This window comes from Oncorhynchus masou, chromosome 12, assembly GCF_036934945.1.
Source record: "Oncorhynchus masou masou isolate Uvic2021 chromosome 12, UVic_Omas_1.1, whole genome shotgun sequence".
NCBI lineage: Eukaryota > Metazoa > Chordata > Actinopteri > Salmoniformes > Salmonidae > Oncorhynchus > Oncorhynchus masou.
Window position 1 is genome coordinate 61,584,156 of NC_088223.1, and position 24,030 is coordinate 61,608,185.

General features: G+C 47.5%; 1 pseudogene; it reads left to right on the forward strand.

The window, feature by feature from the left end:
* LOC135550575 (cell adhesion molecule DSCAML1-like) overlaps positions 1–21,789 on the forward strand; it is a 151,855-nt pseudogene extending 130,066 nt beyond the window's left edge.
* Positions 21,790–24,030: the final 2,241 nt, after the last annotated feature.

The following is a 24,030-nucleotide window of genomic DNA, read 5'->3' on the forward strand; positions in this document are numbered from 1 at the left end:
CCTTATCCTTATCTGCATCTCATCAACATCTGCATGTTCTTATCAACATCTGCATCTCATCAACATCCTTCATGTTAACCCTTATCCTCATCTGCATCTCATCAACATCCTTCATGTTAACCCTTATCCTCCTGTCTGCATCTCATCAACATCCTTCATGTTAACCCTTATCCTCTGTCTGCATCTCATCAACATCCTTCATGTTAACCCTTATCTCTCTGTCTGCATCTCATCAACATCATCAACATCCTTCATGTTAACCCTTATCCTCCGTCTGCATCTCATCAACATCCTTCATGTTAACCCTTATCCTCTGTCTGCATCTCATCAACATCCTTCATGTTAACCCTTATCCTCTGTCTGCATCTCATCAACATCCTTCATGTTAACCCATCCTTCATCCTCTGTCTGCATCTCATCAACATCCTTCATGTTAACCCTTATCCTCTGTCTGCATCTCATCAACATCCTTCCATCTGCATCTCATCAACATCCTTCATGTTAACCCTTATCCTCTGTCTGCATCTCATCAACATCCTTCATGTTAACCCTTATCCTCTGTCTGCATCTCATCAACATCCTTCATGTTAACCCTTATCCTCTCTGCATCTCATCAACATCCTTCATGTCTTAGTCTGCATCTCATCAACATCCTTCATGTTAACCCTTATCAGTCCAGTCTGCCCTGTTATATGCTACTGTGTATCCCTCTTTCCCTTCATCCTTACAATTATTATTTATTATTTAACCTTTATTTAACTAGGCAAGTCAGGTAAGAACACATTCTTATTTACAATGATGTTAACCCTTATCAGTCCAGGCTATGCCTGCCCATCCCTCCCTTGCTCTCTCTCTCTCTCTCTCTCTCTCTCTCTCTCTCTCTGTCATCCCTCACTTTCTACATCTGTTTCTCTCCCCGTTGCAGTGATTGAAAGTTGAAGATTGGAATAAATAGTATTTTTTTGCAATTACTATCATTTCTGTCCTATTAGTCAGAGATAGCTGTGTTCAATAACATACACTATAGCCCTCTGTGATGTTAACCTATGACCTTTCTCCTACCCCCAGTGCCCAGCCAGCCACCCCAGAACGTGCGGGCCATCTCGGTGACGTCAGACGAGGCGGTGATCACATGGGCGGAGCCCCCGCGTCTGACGCTGCATGGCGTGCTGAAGGGCTACCGCGTAGTGTTCTGGTCCCTCTTCCCTGACGGAGGTGGGTGCTGTGGGGGCCAGGCACAGGGGCCGATGCAGAGTAATTATCACGACTATCATTCTAACTAAACCCCAAACCCATGGCCCCACCTGTCTGTCTGATGTCTGACATGGGTGTGTGAAACTGTACCAAACACTCTAACTGTGCTCCCCACCTGTCTGTCTCGGTGTGTGGTAACCCTTAACTCACACCCCTCTCCTCATCTGGCTCCTAACCTAACCTAACCCTTCACACACCCCATTCCCAATCTGTCTTTGGTTTACCTGGAATTAAAAATATATAGTTGTTTACCTTCCCTAACCTGTATTTTCCTCACCTGAGCAAACAAGGCTTACTTTCTCTCTCTCTATCACTTTCTCTCTCTCTCTCTCTCTCTCTCTCTCTCTCTCTCTCTCTCCCCCCCCCCCCCCCCCCTCTCTCTCTCTCTCTCTACCTCTCTCTCTCTCTCTCTACCGCTCTCTGTCAGAATGGGGAGAGATGCAGAACATCACTACAACTCGTGAGCAGGTGGAGCTGAGAGGGCTGGAGAAGTTCACAAACTACAGTGTCCAGGTGCTGGCCTACACCCAGGCTGGGGACGGGGTCAGGAGCAATGTCCTGTACATCCAAACCCGCGAGGACCGTGAGTACACACACACACATCTACACACACACATCTACACACACACATCTACACACACTTATACAGTACATATACTTCCCCTGACTTCCCCATACAGATGTAAGATCTTCATTTGAGCCAGTTTTCTACAGCAGGAAAATAATCCTGCAGCAACAGGAAATTTGAATTGTTATGGTGGATTATAATTAATGGACATTTTTGTAGGGGTTGATCCATTTTTCGTAAGAGAAAATCAAATCTGAAATATCAAAGCGGAAATGACAAGCTTCAGAAGCCTTTTTAAACCTGAAATACACCAGAGATTCTCAGAGCCACAGTCCCACTGAGATGCTGACTGCTTGGAAGGGAGGAGAAGCTCGGCGGGGAGTTGCATGTGTGTGTGGGGGGTGTAGAGGAGGATGTCAGGGTGTGTCTCAAACCCATGACTAAAGTTCATTTGTGTAGTGAGACCCCATTACCAGTGCTAATGAGAATTAAGAAGCTTTGGGCCCATGGCTGAGGGCTCGTGACTAGAGATAGGGGGATAGAAGAGGAGGGGTAAAGGGAGAAGCAAAATGGGGGAGAGGAGGGGTACTGCTCCCCATCACCTAGCCCTGCAGCCAACCAGCCAGGTAGTCAGGCGGCCAACCACCCAGGCAGCCAACCAGCCAGGCAGCCAACCAGCCAGGCAGCCAGGCGGCCAACCACCCAGGCAGCCAACCAGCCAGGCAGCCAACCGGCCAACCAGCCAACCAGGCAGGCAGCCAACCAGCCAACCAGCCAGGCAGCCAACCAGCCAGCCAGCCAGGCAGCCAACCAGCTAACCATCCAGGCAGCCAACCACCCAGGCAGCCAACCAGCCAGGCAGCCAACCAGCCAACCAGCCAGGCAGCCAACCAGCCAGCCAACCAGCCAGGCAGCCAACCAGCCAACCAGCCAACCAGCCAGGCCCAGGGATTAACTCCTCCTGGATTAGAGATCATTAATTTAGTGCTTACACCATTGGAGGCGGGATTACAGGCCGATCCCTGTCCCGTTCACTCCCCTAAACAGAAGGAGAGGCGGAGTGGAGAGAGAAAGGAGGGAGTGAGGGAGAGGTGGCACAGCTGGGCCTGTCTGGGTGAGGGGGCAAGATATGAAATATGAAAATAAATAAGAAATGGCAAGATGAATGGAGGAAAAGAGAAAGGTTAGCCCTTCTGTGTTTGTCCTGCTTTGATAGATGCTTTGTTAGCTCTTTCTATAACATATAATATTACAGTAACCACCACTGTTTCAGTCTTGTTGCTGCATTAGATTTCATATATGTTAGCTGTGGTTGTCCCTGTCTCTGAAGGGTTATGTTAGCTGTGGTTGTCCCTGTCTCTGAAGGGTTATGTTAGCTGTGGTTGTCCCTGTCTCTGTTAAGCTGTGGTTGTCCCTGTAATGTTAGCTGTGGTTGTCCCTGTCTCTGAAGGGTTATGTTAGCTGTGGTTGTCCCTGTCTCTGAAGGGTTATGTTAGCTGTGGTTGTCCCTGTCTCTGAAGGGTTATGTTAGCTGTGGTTGTCCCTGTCTCTGAAGGGTTATGTTAGCTGTGGTTGTCCCTGTCTCTGAAGGGTTATGTTAGCTGTGGTTGTCCCTGTCTCTGAAGGGTTATGTTAGCTGTGGTTGTCCCTCTCTCTGAAGGGTTATGTTAGCTGTGGTTGTCCCTGTCTCTGAAGGGTTATGTTAGCTGTGGTTGTCCCTGTCTCTGAAGGGGGTTATGTTAGCTGTGGTTGTCCCTGTCTCTGAAGGGTTATGTTAGCTGTGGTTGTCCCTGTCTCTGAAGGGTTATGTTAGCTGTGGTTGTCCCTGTCTCTGAAGGGTTATGTTAGCTGTGGTTGTCCCTGTCTCCTGAAGGGTTATGTTAGATGTGGTTGTCCCTGTCTCTGAAGGGTTATGTTAGCTGTGGTTGTCCCTGTCTCTGAAGGGTTATGTTAGCTGTGGTTGTCCCTGTCTCTGAAGGGTTATGTTAGCTGTGGTTGTCCCTGTCTCTGAAGGGTTATGTTAGATGTGGTTGTCCCTGTCTCTGAATGGTTATGTTAGCTGTGGTTGTCCCTGTCTCTGAAGGGTTATGTTAGATGTGGTTGTCCCTGTCTCTGAAGGGTTATGTTGTCCCTGCTGTGGTTGTCTCTCTGAAGGGTTAGCTGTGGTTGTTAGATGTGTTGTTGTCCTAGCTGTGGTTGTCCCTGTCTCTGAAGGGTTATGTTAGCTGTGGTTGTCCCTGTCTCTGTTATGTTAGCTGTGTTGTCCCTGTCTCTGAAGGGTTATGTTAGCTGTGGTTGTCCCTGTCTCTGAAGGGTTATGTTAGCTGTGGTTGTCCCTGTCTGAAGGGTTATGTTAGCTGTGGTTGTCCCTGTCTCTGAATGGTTATGTTAGCTGTGGTTGTCCCTGTCTCTGAAGGGTTATGTTAGCTGTGGTTGTCCCTGTCTCTGAAGGGTTATGTTAGCTGTGGTTGTCCCTGTCTCTGAAGGGTTATGTTAGCTGTGGTTGTCCCTGTCTCTGAAGGGTTATGTTAGATGTGGTTGTCCCTGTCTCTGAAGGGTTATGTTAGCTGTGGTTGTCCCTCTCTCTGAGCTGGGTTATGTTAGCTGTGGTTGTCCCTGTCTCTGAAGGGTTATGTTAGCTGTGGTTGTCCCTGTCTCTGAAGGTTGTTGTCTCTAGCTGTGGTTGTCCCTGTCTCTGAAGGGTTATGTTAGCTGTGGTTGTCCCTGTCTCTGAAGGGTTATGTTAGCTGTGGTTGTCCCTGTCTCTGAAGGGTTATGTTAGCTGTGGTTGTCCCTGTCTCTGAAGGGTTATGTTAGCTGTGGTTGTCCCTGTCTCTGAAGGGTTATGTTAGCTGTGGTTGTCCCTGTCTCTGAAGGGTTATGTTAGCTGTGGTTGTCCCTGTCTCTGAAGGGTTATGTTAGCTGTGGTTGTCCCTGTCTCTGAAGGGTTATGTTAGATGTGGTTGTCCCTGTCTCTGAAGGGTTATGTTAGCTGTGGTTGTCCCTGTCTCTGAAGGGTTATGTTAGCTGTGGTTGTCCCTGTCTCTGAAGGGTTATGTTAGCTGTGGTTGTCCCTGTCTCTGAAGGGTTATGTTAGCTGTGGTTGTCCCTGTCTCTGAAGGGTTATGTTAAATGTGGTTGTCCCTCTCTCTGAAGGGTTATGTTAGCTGTGGTTGTCCCTGTCTCTGAAGGGTTATGTTAGATGTGGTTGTCCCTGTCTCTGAAGGGTTATGTTAGATATGGTTGTCCCTGAAGGGTTATGTTAGCTGTGGTTGTCCCTGTCTCTGAAGGGTTATGTTCGCTGTGGTTGTCCCTCTCCCTGAAGGGTTATGTTAGATGTAGTTGTCCCTGTCTCTGAAGGGTTATGTTAGCTGTAGTTGTCCCTGTCTCTGAAGGGTTAAATGGATACTTGGGGATTTATCTGCCTCCCCAGAGTCAGATGAGATGTGGTTGTCCAGTGAAGGGTTAGATGTGGTTGTCCCTTCTCTGAAGGGTTATGTTAGCTGTGGTTGTCCCTGTCTCTGAAGGGTCATTGTGCTATGTTAGTTATGTGGTTGTCCCTGTCTCTGAAGGGTTATGTTAGCTGTACCTCTCAGCTTCCCTTCTGAATATTGGACACCTGTCTCTGAAGGGTTAAAGCTGTGGTTGTATCTGTCACTGAAGGGTTATCTGTTGTCCCTGTCTCTGAAATCTCAGTTGTATTTCTATAATGGAGTGTTTAAGTGAGCAGGGTTGTTCGCAGATTGCCAATCTTATTTTGTGCTGAAGGGTTAAACTGCTCTGAGATAACTTGGTTGTCAGCTGGGGAGGGGCGGGGCCAGGTCAGGGTGTCTCTGAAGGGTTATGTTAGATGTGGTTGTCCCTGTCTCTGAAGGGTTATGTTAGCTGTGGTTGTCCCTGTCTCTGAAGGGTTATGTTCTGTTGCCTGCCTGAAGGGTTATGTTAGCTGTGGTTGTCCCTGTCTCTGAATGGTTATGACTGTGGTTGTCCCTGTCTCTGAAGGGTTATGTTAGATGTGTGGTTGTCCCTGTCTCTGAAGGGATGAACTGTCTCTGAAGGGTTATGTTAGCTGTGGTTGTCTCAGGGCTGTTCCTGGTTGTCCCTGCTCTGAAGGGTTATGTTGCTGTGGTTGCTCTCTGAAGGGTTATGAGCCTGTACTGTCAGTCATCTGAAGGGTTATGTTACTGTGGTTGTCCCTGTCTCTGAAGGGTTATGTTAGCTGTGGTTGTCCCTGTCTCAGGGTTATGTTAGCTGTCTGTCCCTACTCTCTACAGGGTTATGTTACTGTGGTTGTCCCTGTCTCTGAAGGGTTATGTTAGCTGTGGTTGTCCCTGTCTCTGAAGGGTTATGTTAGCTGTGGTTGTCCCTGTCTCTGAAGGGTTATGTTAGCTGTGGTCCTGTCTCTGAAGGGTTATGTCTACACTGGTTGTACTGTCTCTGAAGGGTTATGTTACTGTGTTGTTGTACCTACTGTCTACACGTAATGTCTACTGAAGGGTTATGTTAGCTGTGGTTACTGTCTCTGAAGGGTTATGTCTACATGTGGTTGTCCCTGTCTCATAGCTGTTGTACCTGTCTCTGACTGGTTATGTTACGTTGTCCCTGTCTACACATACTGTCTCCCTGTCTCGTTATGTTAGATGTGGTTGTCTACACATACTGTCTAGGTTATGTTACATACTGTCTGACACGATTTATCTGTCTACAGAGTCATACTGTCTTCCAGTCACTAATGTTAGTTAGGATTGTCTACTACTCTCACTGTCATATTGGACACCGAGACATAAAAATGTATCCACAACTGTCATCTGACTTCAAAACTCATAGTATTTCTATAATGGAGTGTTTATGTGAGCAGGGTTGTTACTGTCTTACTGTAAACTGCTCTGTCTTGGAGGTCAGCTGGGTAATGTCCAGGGTCAGCGGTGACATATGTACCTCAGACACGTAAGCTGTCTCCGTCTGCTGTGCTCTGCCTCATACCCACGTCTAACTCTCTAAGCTGTGGTTGTCCCCCCTAAACAGATGAACACGTAATGTCTCCACTCACTGCCTGGCCACTTGACTGGCTCACACGCCTAAATGTCTACTACGTCATCAACACACATGTTGTCCACACGTACTGTCTACACATACTGTCTACACGTACTGTTTACACATAACTGTCTACACGTACTGTCTACACATACTGTCTACACGTACTGTCTACACATACTGTCTACATTTAACATACTGTCTACACGTACTGTCTACACATACTGTCTGTCACACATACTACACATACTGTCTACTGTCACATACTGTCTACACATACTGTCTGCACGTAATGTCTACACATACTGTCTACACATACTGCCTACACATACTGTCTACACGTAATGTCTACACGTACTGTTTACACGTACTGTTTACACGTACTGTCCACACACACTGTCCACACACACTGTCCACACACACTGTCTACACATTTAATTTAATTTTACCTTTATTTAACCAGGCAAGTCAGTTAAGAACAAATTCTTATTTTCAATGACAGTAGGTTAACTGCCTGTTCAGGGGCAGAACGACAGATTTGTACCTTGTCAGATTTGTACCTACACATACTGTTACCTACTGTCTACACGTAATGTCTACTGTCTACACATACTGTCTACACATACTGTCTACACACTGTACTGTCTACATACTGTCTACACTGTCTACACATACTGTCTACACATACTGTCTCCACACACATACTGTCCACACACACTGTCACACATACTGTCACACATACTGTCCACACATACTGTCTACACATTTAATTTAATTTTACCTTTATTTAACCAGGCAATCAGTTAAGAACAAATTCTATTTTCAATGACAGTAGGTTAACTGCCTGTTCAGAACACCTTGTCAGATTTGTCCACACCTCCGGTTACTGTCTACACACCACTGTCCACACATACTGTCTACAATAATGTTCACGCATACTGTCCACACCTACTGTTCACACATACTGTCTACACATACTGTCTACACATACTGTCCACACCTACTGTCCACACATACTGTCTACACACCTACTGTCTACACATACTGTCCACACCTACTGTCCACACATACTGTCCACACATACTGTCTACAATACACATACTGTCCACACCTACTGTCCACACATACTGTCCACACATACTGTCTACACATACTGTCCACACCTACTGTCCACACATACTGTCTACACATACTGTCTACACATGCTGTCCACACATACTGTCTACACATACTGTCAACACATACTGTCCACACATACTGTCTACAGGACATTACTCTAGGAATACTGCCCACTTCATCAGATAGAAAGACGTGGGTCTCCCTGGGTTACGAGGGACTGGGCTGAAATGAATATTGCGAGGCTCGACTACACTAGACCTTCTTCCATGTATTGTACCGTACTGTAGGACCTAGAGCACACAGATTAATAAGGACACATCCAATCCTAGATAGACATCAGTAGCATTCTGTGCCTGCTGCACTTGACCCTGCTGGATCCTTTATGGATGATAGTGAGACTGTTAGAAAGATCCAGGACCCCCTCTCCCCTCTCTATCCCACCCAGGGCAGCCTGCTCCCCTCAGTAATCCTGCTCTTCCTGGGCCCCCTCCATCCCCTGGGGCTCCATCTCAAGCTGCAGATAATGTCAGGAACGACACCAGGAACATGAGAGAGGGAGGAGAGGGAGGTGGGAGGTGGGTAAAGGGCAGCCCCAGGGGGAGATATGATAGGGGACAGGATGTTTACAGGAGAAAAGCATCATTATCAGAACTGGCCCTCCATGTCAGAATGTGTAGTTAAGGTCCAACTGCTTCTCAAAATCTGCCCGTGTCCAGTCTGTCTGATCCACTGTCAGAACAACCCAATGATATGGAGTCATATACAGTATAGTAATCTACAGAACAACTCATTATAACCATGACCATAACCATGGCTATGTAGCCCAACCACAGCTACCATAACCATGGCTATGTAGCCCAACCACAGCTACCATAACCATGGCTATGTAGCCCAACCACAGCTACCATAACCATGGCTATGTAGCCCAACCACAGCTACCATAACCATGGCTATATAGCCCAACCACAGCTACCATAACCATGGCTATGTAGCCCAACCACAGCTACCATAACCATGGCTATGCAGCCCAACCACAGCTACCATAACCATGGCTATGTAGCCCAACCACAGCTAACATAACCCTTCAGAGAGAGGGACAAATACAGCTAACATAACCCTTCAGAGAGAGGGACAACCACAGCTAACATAACCCTTCAGAGACAGGGACAACCACATCGAACACAACCCTTCAGAGAGAGAGACAACCACATCGAACATAACCCTTCAGAGACAGGGACAACCACAGCTAACATAACCTTTCAGAGAGAGGGACAACCACATCAAACACAACCCTTCAGAGAGAGGGACAAACACAGCTAACATAACCCTTCAGAGAGAGGGACAACCACATCAAACACAACCCTTCAGAGAGAGGGACAAACACAGCTAACATAACCCTTCAGAGAGAGGGACAACCACATCTAACATAACCCTTCAGAGAGAGAGACAACCACAGCTAACATAACCCTTCAGAGACAGGGACAACCACAGCTAACATAACCCTTCAGAGGCAGGGACAACCACAGCGAACATAACCCTTCAGGGACAACCACAGCTAACATAACCCTTCAGGGACAACCACAGCGAACATAACCCTTCAGAGACAGGGCCAACCACAGCTAACATAACCCTTCAGAGAGAGGGACAACCACAGCGAACGTAACCCTTCAGAGACAGGGACAACCACATCTAACATAACCCTTCAGAGACAGGGACAACCACAGCTAACATAATCCTTCAGAGACAGGGACAACCACAGCGAACATAACCCTTCAGGGACAACCACAGCGAACATAACCCTTCAGAGAGAGGGACAACCACATCTAACATAACCCTTCAGAGACAGGGACAACCACAGCGAACATAACCCTTCAGAGACACGGACAACCACAGCGAACATAACCCTTCAGGGACAACCACAGCGAACATAACCCTTCAGGGACAACCACAGCGAACATAACCCTTCAGAGAGAGGGACAACCACATCTAACATAACCCTTCAGAGACAGGGACAACCACAGCGAACATAACCCTGCAGAGACAGGGACAACCACAGCGAACATAACCCTTCAGAGAGAGGGACAACCACATCTAACATAACCCTTCAGGGACAACCACAGCTAACATAGCCCTTCAGAGAGACGTACAACCACAGCGAACTTATGTTAGATGTGGTTGTCCCTCTCTCTGAAGGGTTATGTTAGCTGTGGTTGTCCCTGTCTCTGAAGGGTTATGTTAGATGTGGTTGTCCCTCTCTCTGAAGGGTTATGTTAGCTGTGGTTGTCCCTGTCTCTGAAGGGTTATGTTAGCTGTGGTTGTCCCTGTCTCTGAAGGGTTATGTTAGCTGTGGTTGTCCCTGTCTCTGAAGGGTTATGTTCGCTGTGGTTGTCCCTGTCTCTGAAGGGTTATGTTAGCTGTGGTTGTCCCTCTCTCTGAAGGGTTATGTTAGCTGTGGTTGTCCCTGTCTCTGAAGGGTTATGTTAGATGTGGTTGGCCCTCTCTCTGAAGGGTTATGTTAGATATGGTTGTCCCTGTCTCTGAAGGGTTATGTTAGCTGTGGTTGTCCCTGTCTCTGAAGGGTTATGTTAGCTGTGGTTGTCCCTGTCTCTGAAGGGTTATGTTCACTGTGGTTGTCCGTGTCTCTGAAGGGTTATGTTCGCTGTGGTTGTCCCTGTCTCTGAAGGGTTATGTTAGCTGTGGTAGTCCCTCCCTCTGAAGGGTTATGTTAGCTGTGGTTGTCCCTCTCTCTGAAGGGTTATGTTCGCTGTGGTTGTCCCTGTCTCTGAAGGGTTATGTTAGCTGTGGTTGTCCCTGTCTCTGAAGGGTTATGTTAGCTGTGGTTGTCCCTCTCTCTGAAGGGTTATGTTAGCTGTGGTAGTCCCTGTCTCTGAAGGGTTGTGTTCGCTGTGGTTGTCCCTGTCTCTGAAGGGTTATGTTAGCTGTGGTTGTCCCTGTCTCTGAAGGGTTGTGTTCGCTGTGGTTGTCCCTGTCTCTGAAGGGTTATGTTAGCTGTGGTTGTCCCTCTCTCTGAAGGGTTATGTTAGCTGTGGTTGTCCCTGTCTCTGAAGGGTTATGTTAGCTGTGGTTGTCCCTGTCTCTGAAGGGTTGTGTAAACAGTGTGGTTGTCCCTGTCTCTGAAGGGTTAACAGTATGTGTAGACAGTTGTGTGTCTCTGAAGGGTTATGTTAGCTAGACAGTGTGTCCAGTGTCTCTGAAGGGTTGTGTAAACAGTATGTGGTTGTATGTGTAGACTCTGAAGGGTTATGACAGTATGTGTAGACAGTACGTGTAGACAGTATGTGTAGACAGTATGTGTAGACAGTATGTGTAGACAGTATGTGTAGACAGTATGTGTAGACAGTATGTGTAGACAGTACGTGTAGACAGTATGTGTAGACAGTATGTGTAGACAGTATGTGTAGACAGTATGTGTAAACAGTACGTGTAGACAGTACGTGTAGACATTACGTGTAGACAGTATGTGTAGACAGTACGTGTAGACATTACGTGTGGACAGTACGTGTAGACAGTACGTGTGGACAGTACGTGTAGACAGTACGTGTAGACAGTACGTGTGGACAGTACGTGTGGACAGTACGTGTGGACAGTACGTGTGGACAGTACGTGTGGACAGTACGTGTAGACAGTACGTGTGGACAGTACGTGTGGACAGTACGTGTGGACAGTACGTGTGGACAGTACGTGTAGACAGTACGTGTAGACAGTATGTGTAGACAGTATGTGTAGACAGTAAGTATGTGTAGGGTCCTGTGTGGCTCAGTACGGTAGAGCATGTGCGACATTACGTGTACAGTATGTGTGACAACGTGTAGACAAGCGTGTGGACTGTATGTGTAGACAGTATGTAAATGTAGGCAGTATGTGTATACAGTATGTGTAGACATTACGTGTAGACAGTATGTGTAGACAGTACGTGTGGACTGTATGTGTAGACAGTATGTAAATGTAGACAGTATGTGTAGACAGTATGTGTAGAAAAGCGTCTGCAGTATGTAAATGGGATATATTATTATTATTATTATAGACATTACGTGTAGACAGTATGTGTAGACATTATGTGTAGACAGTATGTGTAGACAGTATGTGTAGACAGTATGTGTATACAGTACGTGTGGACAGTAGGAGGCTTTATGTGTGTTGATGACTGATAGTAGTAAGGCTCTTTAGGCGTCTCAGTGAGCCAGTCAAGTGGCCAGGCAGTGAGTGGAGGATCAGCCTGATACTTGTTCATCTGTTTAGGGGTTAGAGAGTTAGACTGCAGGGTGTCATGGCAGGCCAGAGCACAGCAGACGGAGCAGAGCAGCTCCGCTGACCAGTGTCTGAGGTAACATATGTCACCGCTGACCCTGGTCTGGCCCCGCCCCTCCCCAGCTGACCTCCAAGTTATCTCAGAGCAGTTTACAGCACAAAATAAGATTGGCAATCTGCGAACAACCCTGCTCACTTAAACACTCCGTTATAGAAATACTTCTGAGATTTTGAAGTCAGATGAAGTTGTGGATACATTTTTATGTCTCTGTGTCCAATATGAAGGAAGTGAGAGGTAGTTTTGCGAACCAATCCTAACTAACATTAGCACAATGACTGGAAGCTAGTTCATCTGACTCTGGGGAGGCAGATAAATCCCCAAGTATCCCTTTAACACCCACACACATGCTTGGAAACGTATTTATATTTGTGTTTCTTTGAACATGGCTTTAGTATACACACACACACACACACACACACACAACCCTGCTGACCTGTCTATCTGTTGTGAACTCTCCAGTCCCAGGTCCTCCAGCTGGTATCAAAGCCGTGCCCTCATCTCCCAGCAGTGTGGTCGTGTCCTGGCTACCCCCCCATAAACCCAATGGTGTCATCCGCAAGTACACCATATACTGCTCCAGCCCAGGCTCCGGACAGCCGGTAAGTACCACTGAGAGGGGAGAGTGTGGGATGGGGGAGGCGCAGTTACAGGTATTGGAGAGGCAGATTATTAAGGACCTAACGACAAAACATGATGTGAATGCATGATATAGCACTTGATGGATAATTTATTAGTAACCGTCACTCAGTGTGTGTGTGTGTGTGTGTGTGTGTGTGTGTGTGTGTGTGTGTGTGTGTGTGTGTGTGTATTTGTTCGGGTGTGTCTCTCTCTCTCTCTCTCACTGTGTTTGCTCCGTCACTTTATTTCCTGCCCCCCCCAGATGAACAGATGTGGTTGTCTTGGCAACGTGATGAGACGTAGATATGCAAATGAGGTGGAGAACAAGCTCCCACATGCACACTGCAGCATCAGGAGCTCTCACACACAGGCCTGCACTAGTGATGCAGATTTCACACAGATTTCACACTATGCTCACACACACACATACACATATACATTAAAATCCTGCTATCATGGAAGAATCCCACTTTCTTATCATTCACAAATCCTCACCCTCTCTCTCTCTCTCTCTCTCTCTCTCTGCATGAGTACCATGTGAATGAGTATGGAGGAGGGAGGGAGGGTATCCGTCACACTGAGATGAGAGTGCTTTTGTTCCTCTTTTCATTATGTCCCCGTATCGTTCCCTGAATCACCACGAGACTGCTGCCTCCACACTGGAGGAATGTTCTAATGTTCCTGTTACTCACCCCCCCAGAGCCCCACATTCACCCCTTCTCCCTCCTCCCCTCCCTTCTTCTCTCTATCCCTCTGTCATACCCACCCTGCTCTCCAGCAAGCCTGGGTAGAGGCTGAGATAGGGAGGGAGAGAGAAAGAGAGAACAAGGTAAATGAGGCAAATGGAAAAAGAGGTGAAGATGGGTATTGAGTGGTGAACAGATGAGGGAGGTGGTGCATGTGTGTGTGTACGTGCCTACATACATGCATGAGTTTTACTCCTTAGTTCTAACCCTCTTTGAAGCCATCTGAGCTGTCCCTCATGCCATTAGACCATAGATGCCAAGCTGCCCCTCCAGAGTGCCACCGTACCATGGCATCATATAATGTTAGTAATCTGACCACTGTCTCTCTCCCCCAGGCTCCCAGTGAGTATGAGACCAACCCAGAGATGTTGTTCTACAGGATCACCCATCTGACCCGCGGTAAACAGTACCTCATCTGGGCCTCCGCCGTGACAACCGCTGGCCGCGGCAACATCAGCGAAAAGGTCACCGTGGAGCCTGCTGGGAAAGGTAAGGGAGAAGGGGATGAGGGGTAATAGAGGGGGGGTGGAGGGATTTTTCTAAAGGTTATTAAGAGAACTAAAAAAAGAGGAATAAGTATTGCAGAAATACACAGAGGGATTTAATCTGTCTCTCTCTACCTTTCTTCTCTCTTCTCTTCCCCAATCTCACTATCTCTCCCATTCTCTTCTTCTCTGTCTCTGTCTCTCTCTCTTTCTCTCTCTCTCTCTCTCTTTCTTTCTTTCTTTCTTTCTTTCTTTCTCTCTCTCTCTCTCTCTCTCTCTCTCTCTCTCCCTTTCTCTTTCACTCTCTTTCTTTCTTTCTTTTTTTATTTCTTTCTCTTTCTCTCTCTCTCTTTCTCTCTCTCTCTCTCTGTCTCTCTCTCCTCTCTCTCTCTCTCTCTCTCTCTCTCTCTCTCTCTCTTCCTTCCTTTCTTTCTTTCTCTCTTTCTCTCTCTCTCTCTCTTTCTCTCTCTCTCTGTCTCTCTCTCTGTCTCTCTCTCTCTATCTCTCTTCCTTTCTTTCTTTTTTCTTTCTTTCTCTTTCTCTTTCTCTCTCTCTCTCTTTCTCTCTCTCTCTGTCTCTCTCTCTCTGTCTCTCTCTCCTCTCTCTCTCTCTCTCTCTCTCTCTCTCTATCTCTCTTCCTTCCTTTCTTTCTTTCTTTCTCTTTCTCTCTCTCTCTCTCTTTCTCTCTCTCTCTCCCTGTCTCTCTCTCTGTCTCTCTTCCTTTCTTTCTTTCTTTTTTTCTTTCTTTCTCTTTCTCTTTCTCTCTCTCTCTCTTTCTCTCTCTCTCTGTCTCTCTCTCTCTGTCTCTCTCTCCTCTCTCTCTCTCTCTCTCTCTATCTTGCTTCCTTCCTTTCTTTCTTTCTTTCTTTCTTTCTTTCTCTCTCTCTCTCTCTCTCTCTCTCTCTCTCTCTCTCTCTCTCTCTCTCTCTCTGTCCTATTGACTGACAGCTGTAGTATTGATTGAGGGCTGGCGGTGTAGCAGGAAACACTGTTGTTAATTATGTGGTGATGAACAGGGGAGGGGGGGAGAGACAGGAATCAATACAAGGGAGAATCTATGGAGTATAGATAGACAGAGAGAGATGAGGGCTGGGAGGAGGAAAGGGGGGGGGGCACTCCAGCACTCTGCTCTCATAACAGTGGGTAAAAGGCTACCCTCCAGGCTAACCTACTCAATACCAAGCTCACTCAGCAAACACTAGAGACAAACGCTTACACATCAGAAAATAGAGCAGGGAAGTTAGACTGTGAGGGATGTGTTTGTCTGGCTGTGAGTGTGCCTGGGTGCTTAAGTCTGTGTGTGTGTCTGTGTGAGTGTGTGCATGTGCGGTGTGTGTGCGTGTGTGTGTGTGATACCCAGTTTAAGCTGTGTACCCTGTGTCTGCAGCCCCAGCTAAGATCCTGTCGTTCGGGGGCACAGTGACCACTCCCTGGATGAAGGAGATCCGTTTGCCTTGCAGCTCAGTGGGAGAACCCACCCCCACCTTCAAATGGACCAAAGACAGGTCAGAACTCTCCCAACTCATCCTTAATAGAAGCAAAGTGGGAACTTTAGACTTGATGCCAATGCTGGATTTGGTCGGGGTTAAGTCTACCAGACCGGTGTTTAGCTTGTTGTATTATGATAAGTCTAACTGTGATCCTCTATGTGTGTGAATCAGTGAGTACACGCCTATTCCTGTGACTGTGGACGGACAGCGTCAGATCCTGTCCAATGGTACTCTAGTGCTACGTTCCGTCAAAGCTGAGGATTCTGGGTACTACACGTGCACGGCCACCAACACGCTGGGCTTTGACACCATCATTGTCAACCTGCTGGTGCAAGGTGAGCTGGGATACGCTGGGCTAATGTGTGTATGGTTGTGGAGACATCTGAGTACCTTTTGGGATTGTCTCAGATTGTCTTCTCAGTGGTCCTCTGACTGTGTGTCTGTATTGTCCCTCTGGTCTGTCTATCTGGTATCTCTGGTCTGTCTATCTGGTATCTCTGGTCTCTCTATCTGGTCTCTCTGGTCTCTCTATCTGGTCTCTGGTCTCTCTATCTGGTATCTCTGGTCTCTCTGGTTTCTCTATCTGGTATCTCTGGTCTCTATCTGGTCTCTCGATCTGGTCTCTCTGGTCTCTCTATCTGGTATCTCTGGTTTCTCTATCTGGTGTCTCTGGTCTCTCTATCTGGTATCTCTGGTTTCTCTATCTGGTCTCTCTGTTCTGTCTATCTGGTATCTCTGGTTTCTCTATCTGGTATCTCGGGTCTCTCTATCTGGTATCTCTGGTTTCTCTATCTGGTCTCTCTGGACTGTTTATCTGGTATCTCTGGTCTGTCTATCTGGTATCTCTGGTCTGTCATCTCTGTTTTCTCTATCTGGTCTCTGGTCTGTCTATCTGGTCTCTCTGGTTTCTCTATCTGGTATCTCTGGTTTCTCTATCTGGTATCTCTGGTCTCTCTATCTGGTCTCTCTGGTCTCTCTATCTCTCTTGTCTGTCTATCTGGTATCTCTGGTTTCTCTATCTGGTATCTCTGGTTTCTCTATCTGGTATCTCTGGTTTCTCTATCTGGTCTCTCAGGTCTCACTATCTGGTCTCTCTATCTGGTTCCTCTGGTCACTCTACCTGCTCACTGTAAGTGTGTGCTGTTTGTGCCTGGTCTATGTGATGCTGATTGGCTCTTACTGTGTGATCGCTCTGTATGTCCAGTTCCTCCAGACCAGCCCCGTCTGACCGTCTCCACCACCTCTACCTCTTCCATCACCCTGGCCTGGATACCTGGGGACAACGGAGGCAGCTCCATCAGAGGTACTCCCCTCCACTGCCTCCACCTGGGCTTTAGTGCATTAGGATCAGTCTGAGGAGAGTTCTTTAGCTGCTGTATCTCACTGTCTGCAAAAAATATCAATAACGTCAATATACCTTTTTGTGTATTTGTGTGATTTTGTCCTAATGTCCACTCCTAATGTCTGTCATACTCACAGCAGCAAAATGTATCACGAAGGGGTTTCTAAATCCTTTATATCCCCCCCTGGTGTTAAAGGGGTGTAACAGCAGTTAGAGTTGACCTGATTTTGCCTGGGATTATACATGTACAGTATTTCATTGTTATTTAAATTGTGTCTTTGTGTATTTAGCAGATGATAAGTGAACGTTTAATGAAATATGTGGTGTCTGTCCCTGTGTGTCCTCAGGTTTTGTCCTGCAGTACTCGGTAGACAACACAGAGGAGTGGAGGGATGTGTTCATTACTTCCACTGAGCGTTCCTTCAGGCTGGACAACCTGCGCTGTGGCACCTGGTACAAGGTCAAACTGGCAGCCAAGAACAGTGTGGGTTCAGGACGCATCTCTGAGATCATCGAGGCCAAGACGCACGGACGAGGTGAGGGGAAAGGAAGGATCGTGAGGGGAGGAGGGAAGGAGAAAGAGGAGAGGGAGAGGGGGTAGAGGAGGAAAGATCAGAAAGAGGGAAAATTTAAATCGGCATGACTTATATTTTACCTCACATCATGTGTTGCACATAAACCACATCAACACTCTCAAAACACTGGCTTCAATACTCCCAGTCTGACAGTCTATCCCCCTGTCTCTCCTCTTGCCCTGCAGAGCCTGCGTTCAACAAGGAGCAGCCCCTGCTCACCCACATCAACTCCACCCACGCGGGGCTCAACCTGCAGGGCTGGACCAGTGGAGGCTGCCCCATCACCACTCTGCTGCTGGACTTCCGGCCCAAGGGCACGTGGGCCTGGCAGAGCCTGAAGGCCAACGCCACAGCCCAGCTCTTCCTCAGCGAGCTGCGGGAGGCCACCTGGTACGAACTGAAGATGAAGGCCTGCAACAGTGCCGGCTGTGGGAACCAGAGCTCCCAGTTCGCCACCACAGACTACGATGGCAGTGAGTCACTTCCTGCTTCTACTAGACACTTGCTCTCACTTCCTGCTTTGACATTTACATGACATTCTAGCAGACTCTCTTATTCAAAGCGACTCACAGTCATCAAAGAGAAGGGAAAGGATTGGAGGGAGGAGGGAGGGAGGGAGGGAGGGAGGGAGGGAGGGAGGGAGGGAGGGAGGAAGGAAGGAAGGAAGGAAGGAAGGAAGGAAGGAAGGAAGGAAGGAAGGAAGGAAGGAAGGAAGGAAGGAAGGAAGGAAGCCAAAACCCATGGACGAGAGAGGGAGGGAGGAAGAAAAGTAGAGAGGGTGAAGTAGAATCTGAGTGGGCATGAAAGTAGTAATAAAAACAGTCCTTTAATCTACCTCTGACCCCCTTCCCCTCCCCTCCCCTTCCCCTCCCACCCCTTCTCTTCCTCCCAGGTACCATCCCTCCTATAAACTCGGCCCAGGAGGACAGAGACGATGTGAAGAAGCTGTTCTCCATAGGCTCTCCTGTCATCCTGGTCACCCTGGGCGTCGCCCTGCTCTTCATCATCCACAAGAAACGCAAGGAGAAGAGACTGAAACGACTCAGAGGTGAGAGACATAGGCAAGGAAGGAGAAAGAGAAGGAAAGAAGGGGGAGGGGAGAAACAGAGAGGGAGAGAATTAATTGCTTGCGAGGAAGTATCTCAGAAGCACTAAAGGTAACAGGTCAAAACAGTTGACCTAATCCACATGATGATCCATCATATCTAGTAACGATATTTGTGTTTGTTTTCACAGATGCTAAGAGCCTTGCAGAGATGCTTATCAGGCAAGAATAATACACTTGATTGATTGGTGCCTGTGGTTGTGGATGTGTCATATTCCAGTGGACCTTGATGGATATTTGAATACACCTATCAGTCCTAGTAAACTCTGTTAAAGTATCACCAATATACCCCAGTTCTATATGTACTGTATGTAAGTACTGCTGATGTGACAGTGAATCCAGTCTAAGAATGTTTCTTGTTTTGTGTGTTGAGCAGTAAGAACAACCGCAGCATGGACACCCCAGTGAAGGGTCCCTCCCAGGGCCCCCGGCTCCACATCGACATCCCCCGTGTCCAGCTGCTCATCGAGGACAAGGAGGGGATCAAACAGATAGGTCAGTATGGACACACTGCAGCCAATCAGATTGATCAGACAGAATATCGTCCAATTAGATAGCCTGCAGTTACAGTAGACTAACTAACCTATTATATATAAACTATTATTCTCAAGTTACTAAATACATATTGATAGAGTGTGATTTACAATCAGCCTATGAGGAGAACATCTGACAAGGGAGATGAATTGTGTATCACAGATATTTTTGCACAACGGTCATAATATATTTTCCTCATCCCCTGCCTCCAATAGGTGAGGACAAAGCAGCGGCCCCAGTGACGGACAGCGAGTTCAGCCAATCGGTGAATCCACAGAGCTTCTGCACGGGCGTGTCTCTGCACCACCCCGCCCTCATCCAGAACACAGGGCCATTGATTGACATGTCAGACATCCGCCCTGGAACCAGTGAGTACTTCACATACAGTGGGATGTGCATAGAATAGAAAGATGTCATATTACAGTGTAATGTGTAGAAGTTAACTTGATCTGACACCCAAAGTGGTTATAAAGCACCATTAATGTTGTACATGCTGATAAGAACTGATATGAATAGCATCCTCTCACCGTCCTCCTATCCTCTCCTCAGACCCAGTGTCGAGGAAGAGTGTGAAGTCGGCCCACAGCTCCAGGAACCGTTACTCCAGCCAGTGGACCTTGAGCAGGCCGGGCCAGAGCCAATCAACAGCCTCCGCAAGAACTCTGACCTCTGACTGGCGCACCATGGGCTCTCACGGCATCACCGCCACCGAGAGTGACAGCTACAGCGCCAGCCTGTCACAGGACACTGGTGGGTACCGCCCCGCCCTGGCAACAACGCCATTAAGACCCATCATTAACACATCTATCTTTTACATCCCCAAACCAGACCTGTAGGATACCTTGAAAGGCCTACTGGCACAGCTGTACTGTATGCAAACTTCATATTGTATTATTTAATATGGTATCTCATATATTGTTTCTCCAGATAAGGGTCGTAACAGCATGGTGTCCACAGAGAGTGCGTCGTCCACGTATGAGGAGCTAGCGCGGGCCTACGAACACGCCAAACTGGAGGAGCACCTGCAGCATGCCAAGTTCACTATCACAGAATGTTTCATCTCCGACAGCTCCTCTGATCAGATGACCACTGGCACCAACGACCCGGCCGACAGCATGACATCACTCAGCACGCCGTCCGAAACAGGCCTTTGTCGCTTCACCGCCTCGCCACCCAAACCCCAAGAATATGACCGCGGCAGACCTACCAATGTGGCCGTGCCCATCCCCCACCGCGCCAACAAGAGTGAGTACAGAGAGCCACCCTGACTGGCACAGTGGCACCATATTATACTGTGCCACAGGCTGTACATCTCAACATGCCCTCCCTCTCTCTGTTCTGTCCTCATCACTAGGTGAATTCTGCAACCTCCCACTCTACATGAAGACAGACCCTTTCTTTAGGAAACAGGCAGAACTGCATGACCCGTGCCCTGCTGTACCGCCCCGGGAGGCCTCCATCCGCAGCCTGGCACAGCGGGCGTACCACACCCAGGGCCGTCACATGACTCTGGACCCGTCCAAGCAGCAGGCCCTGACGCTGGGACACTCTGGGCTGGCCAGCCTGGGTGTGAGCTCAGGTACTGCCACCCTGCCCCAGAGGACTCTCACTATGCCCAGCTCCAACCCTGCAGCCACAGCCTCCACCTCCAGCACCAGCAGTAATCCCACTGGCTCCAACACCAAGATGGGGGGCTCCAGAGACTCACTGCTAGAGAACAGCTCCTCAGCGTTGGGCAGACTGCAGAAGCAAGGGGTCGGGGCCTACTCCAAGTCTTACACACTGGTGTAGCTACTAGCCCCCCTTCTCTCTCTCAAAGACTATACACTCCTGTCTGGCCCGGCCCCACACCAGTGTTCTACACATCAGGTCAGGGTGGGTATGTAGTGCAGTGCAGTGCAGCAGGTGTCCCCAGCTAACAGCTAACTACTGTAACAGCTAATTACCCAGTAGCGTGAGTAGTCTTTATTCTGACCTTGGGTTCTGCCTCCCAGGAATGACCAGAGACCATTGTAACCTGCCTGATTCATGCTCACCTGGACTTGTATAAAACAAACTACTATCTACTGACTACCAGTTAGCCTGCTGCCATGCTAGCATGCTGCTCAGTATCCGGGGACGTATCACACACACACACACACACACACACACACACACACACACACACACACAGAGGGAGACCTGGAGCTGTTCTCCAAGGTCATTTCAAACCAATTGAGTATTACTGAGGAGCTGAACGGTGAAAGCTCACTGCTCGTGCTGATGAAGTCAATGATAGACGAGGAGTCTGGTCTAAAAGCATTGTTGATCACACACACATACATTATGCTGCCCTCCACGGTTTTATCCCCTCTAGTCTCGTCTCACTCTCTATGTCTCCACGCCCAGTCTCACTCTCTATGTCTCCACATCCAGTCTCACTCTCTATGTCTCCACGTCCAGTCTCACTCTCTATGTCTCCACGTCCAGTCTCACTCTATATGTCTCCACGCCCAGTCTCACTCTCCATGTCTCCACATCCAGTCTCACTCTCTATGTCTCCACGCCCAGTCTCACTCTCTATGTCTCCACGTCCAGTCTCACTCTCTATGTCTCTCCAGTCTCACTCTATGTCTCCACGCCCAGTCTCACTCTCATGTCTCCACATCCAGTCTCTCCTACGTCCAGTCTCACTCTCTATGTCTCCACGCCCAGTCTCACTCTCTATGTCTCCACGTCCAGTCTCACTCTCTATGTCTCCACAGTCTCACTCCATGTCTCACGTCGTCTCACTCTCTATGTCTCCACGTCCAGTCTCACTCTCTATGTCTCCACGCCCAGTCTCACTCTCTATGTCTCCACGTCCAGTCTCACTCTCTATGTCTCCACGCCCAGTCTCACTCTCTATGTCTCCACGTCCAGTCTCACTCTCTATGTCTCCACGTCCAGTCTCACTCTCCATCGGCAGTTACTCTCTCTCTCTCTCTCTCTCTCTGTGGATTCCATAAGGAAGGGTTTCAGGTTCGCCTCACTCAGAATTTTAAGTTCGTATTTTTAGCACATTTATTGTTGATATGTCCCACCCTCCCCTCCTCTTTCCCAACTCAACATTATCCGATAGCTTTTGACCGAAACATGACAACCCAAATAACCCAGCAATGATTTGAAAACATCAGGGCTCTCGCAATACAAACAAATATAGAATATTTGGTATTTTAAAGATTTTACGTATATATTTCTATATAAGTATATTATGTCATTTAAGTGAAATTATGGCAAAGAATAAAACTATACAACCATTTAAATGTTTTAAAAACTATAAGAATGAGACAATCGCTCAATCATGTGAAGAGCAGGGAAAATGAAAGAGGAGGAAAGAATAGAAGAGTATTATGAAGAGGGAGGAGCACGTGTATATAGAGGGTGTTCTTTATGTTACTGTAGACAGGCTGAGAGGAATGAGGTGACTTCCTTTTCAGACAGGAAGTGTCTATCTCAAAGCCCCCTATTAGTTAGTATCTTATAAGATCGTCAGTGATTGGTTGGTGTACTTACTTTCAGAAGCCAAATCATTTCCTCTGAAGACGGGTGCATCCAGGGCGACCTACACTGTTGACACTGTTGTCTATCATCTCTCTGCTTTCGTTCACCTGTTACTTGAGTAAACAGAGGCCATGACCTCTCAGGGCCTCAGGTAGGGGCATTTGACCTTTGACCTGTGGTAGCAGCGGGGTTACAGAGTCACTGTGAGTGGAGCAGAAGTCAGGGATCAGAGCACGGCTACTGTACCCACAGCTAGCTACCACACAGAGTGTACACCAGTAGCCCTGTGACATCTACCAACCTCTCAGCCCATGTATTACTGTCTCCCTCCTTCCAATACAAAATGGCCGCAAAGACACCAAGGAGGATAATCATGTGAAGTAAGTTAATTGTCTAGTTTACCAGAGAGACGTTACCAGCCAGTCAGGGTGTTCAGTTTGAATATGATAAGATGATGTGCAGTCAGTGGTCTATTGGTGTCTCTGTTGCTGCCCTGTCTGAAGTACTGTATATTTCCCACTTCTTTCTCCATCCCCAATATCCATGTCCATCCTCATCCCCTGCACCATTTTGTGCTACTACATGTACATCAACACAGGAACTTGTTGGAATGTCTATTGAAGTATTGCCATTCAAGTGTTTTGTCGTTTCTTTTGTTTTTGGATTATTTGTCCATCTGTTGATTTTAATTGAATATGTTTGTTTTTGCTTGTTTATTTATGTGTATTTTTTGGGTTCCAGAGGCCAGACAGTACTGAGGCATAACACACCTATGATTTCGGCCAGCTTTAACCAAGTAAAATCAGGGACTAGCTCTTTAGGTCACACCAGAGCCATGTATTTAGAAAGCAGGGCCAATGTGGTTTCTGCATTATGATGCATTTACATGACACTTCAACATTCTATGGCAGCCATGTTAGCTCCCCATTAGCATCACATGGGGAATATTTCAGCAATGCTATGTAACTGAATGTCTAGAATTCTAAAAGTTGTTTGAACTCTCTATATACAGTGGGGAGAACAAGTATTTGATACACTGCCCATTTTGCAGGTTTTCCTACTTACAAAGCATGTAGAGGTCTGTAATTTTTATCATAGGTACACTTCAACTGTGAGAGGCGGAATCTAAAACAAAAATCCAGAAAATCACATTGTATGATTTTTAAGTAATTAATTTGCATTTTATTGCATGACATACGTATTTGATCAGCTACCAACCAGTAAGAATTCCGACTCTCACAGACCTGTTAGTTTTTCTTTAAGAAGCCTTCCTGTTCTCCACTCATTACCTGTATTAACTGCATCTGT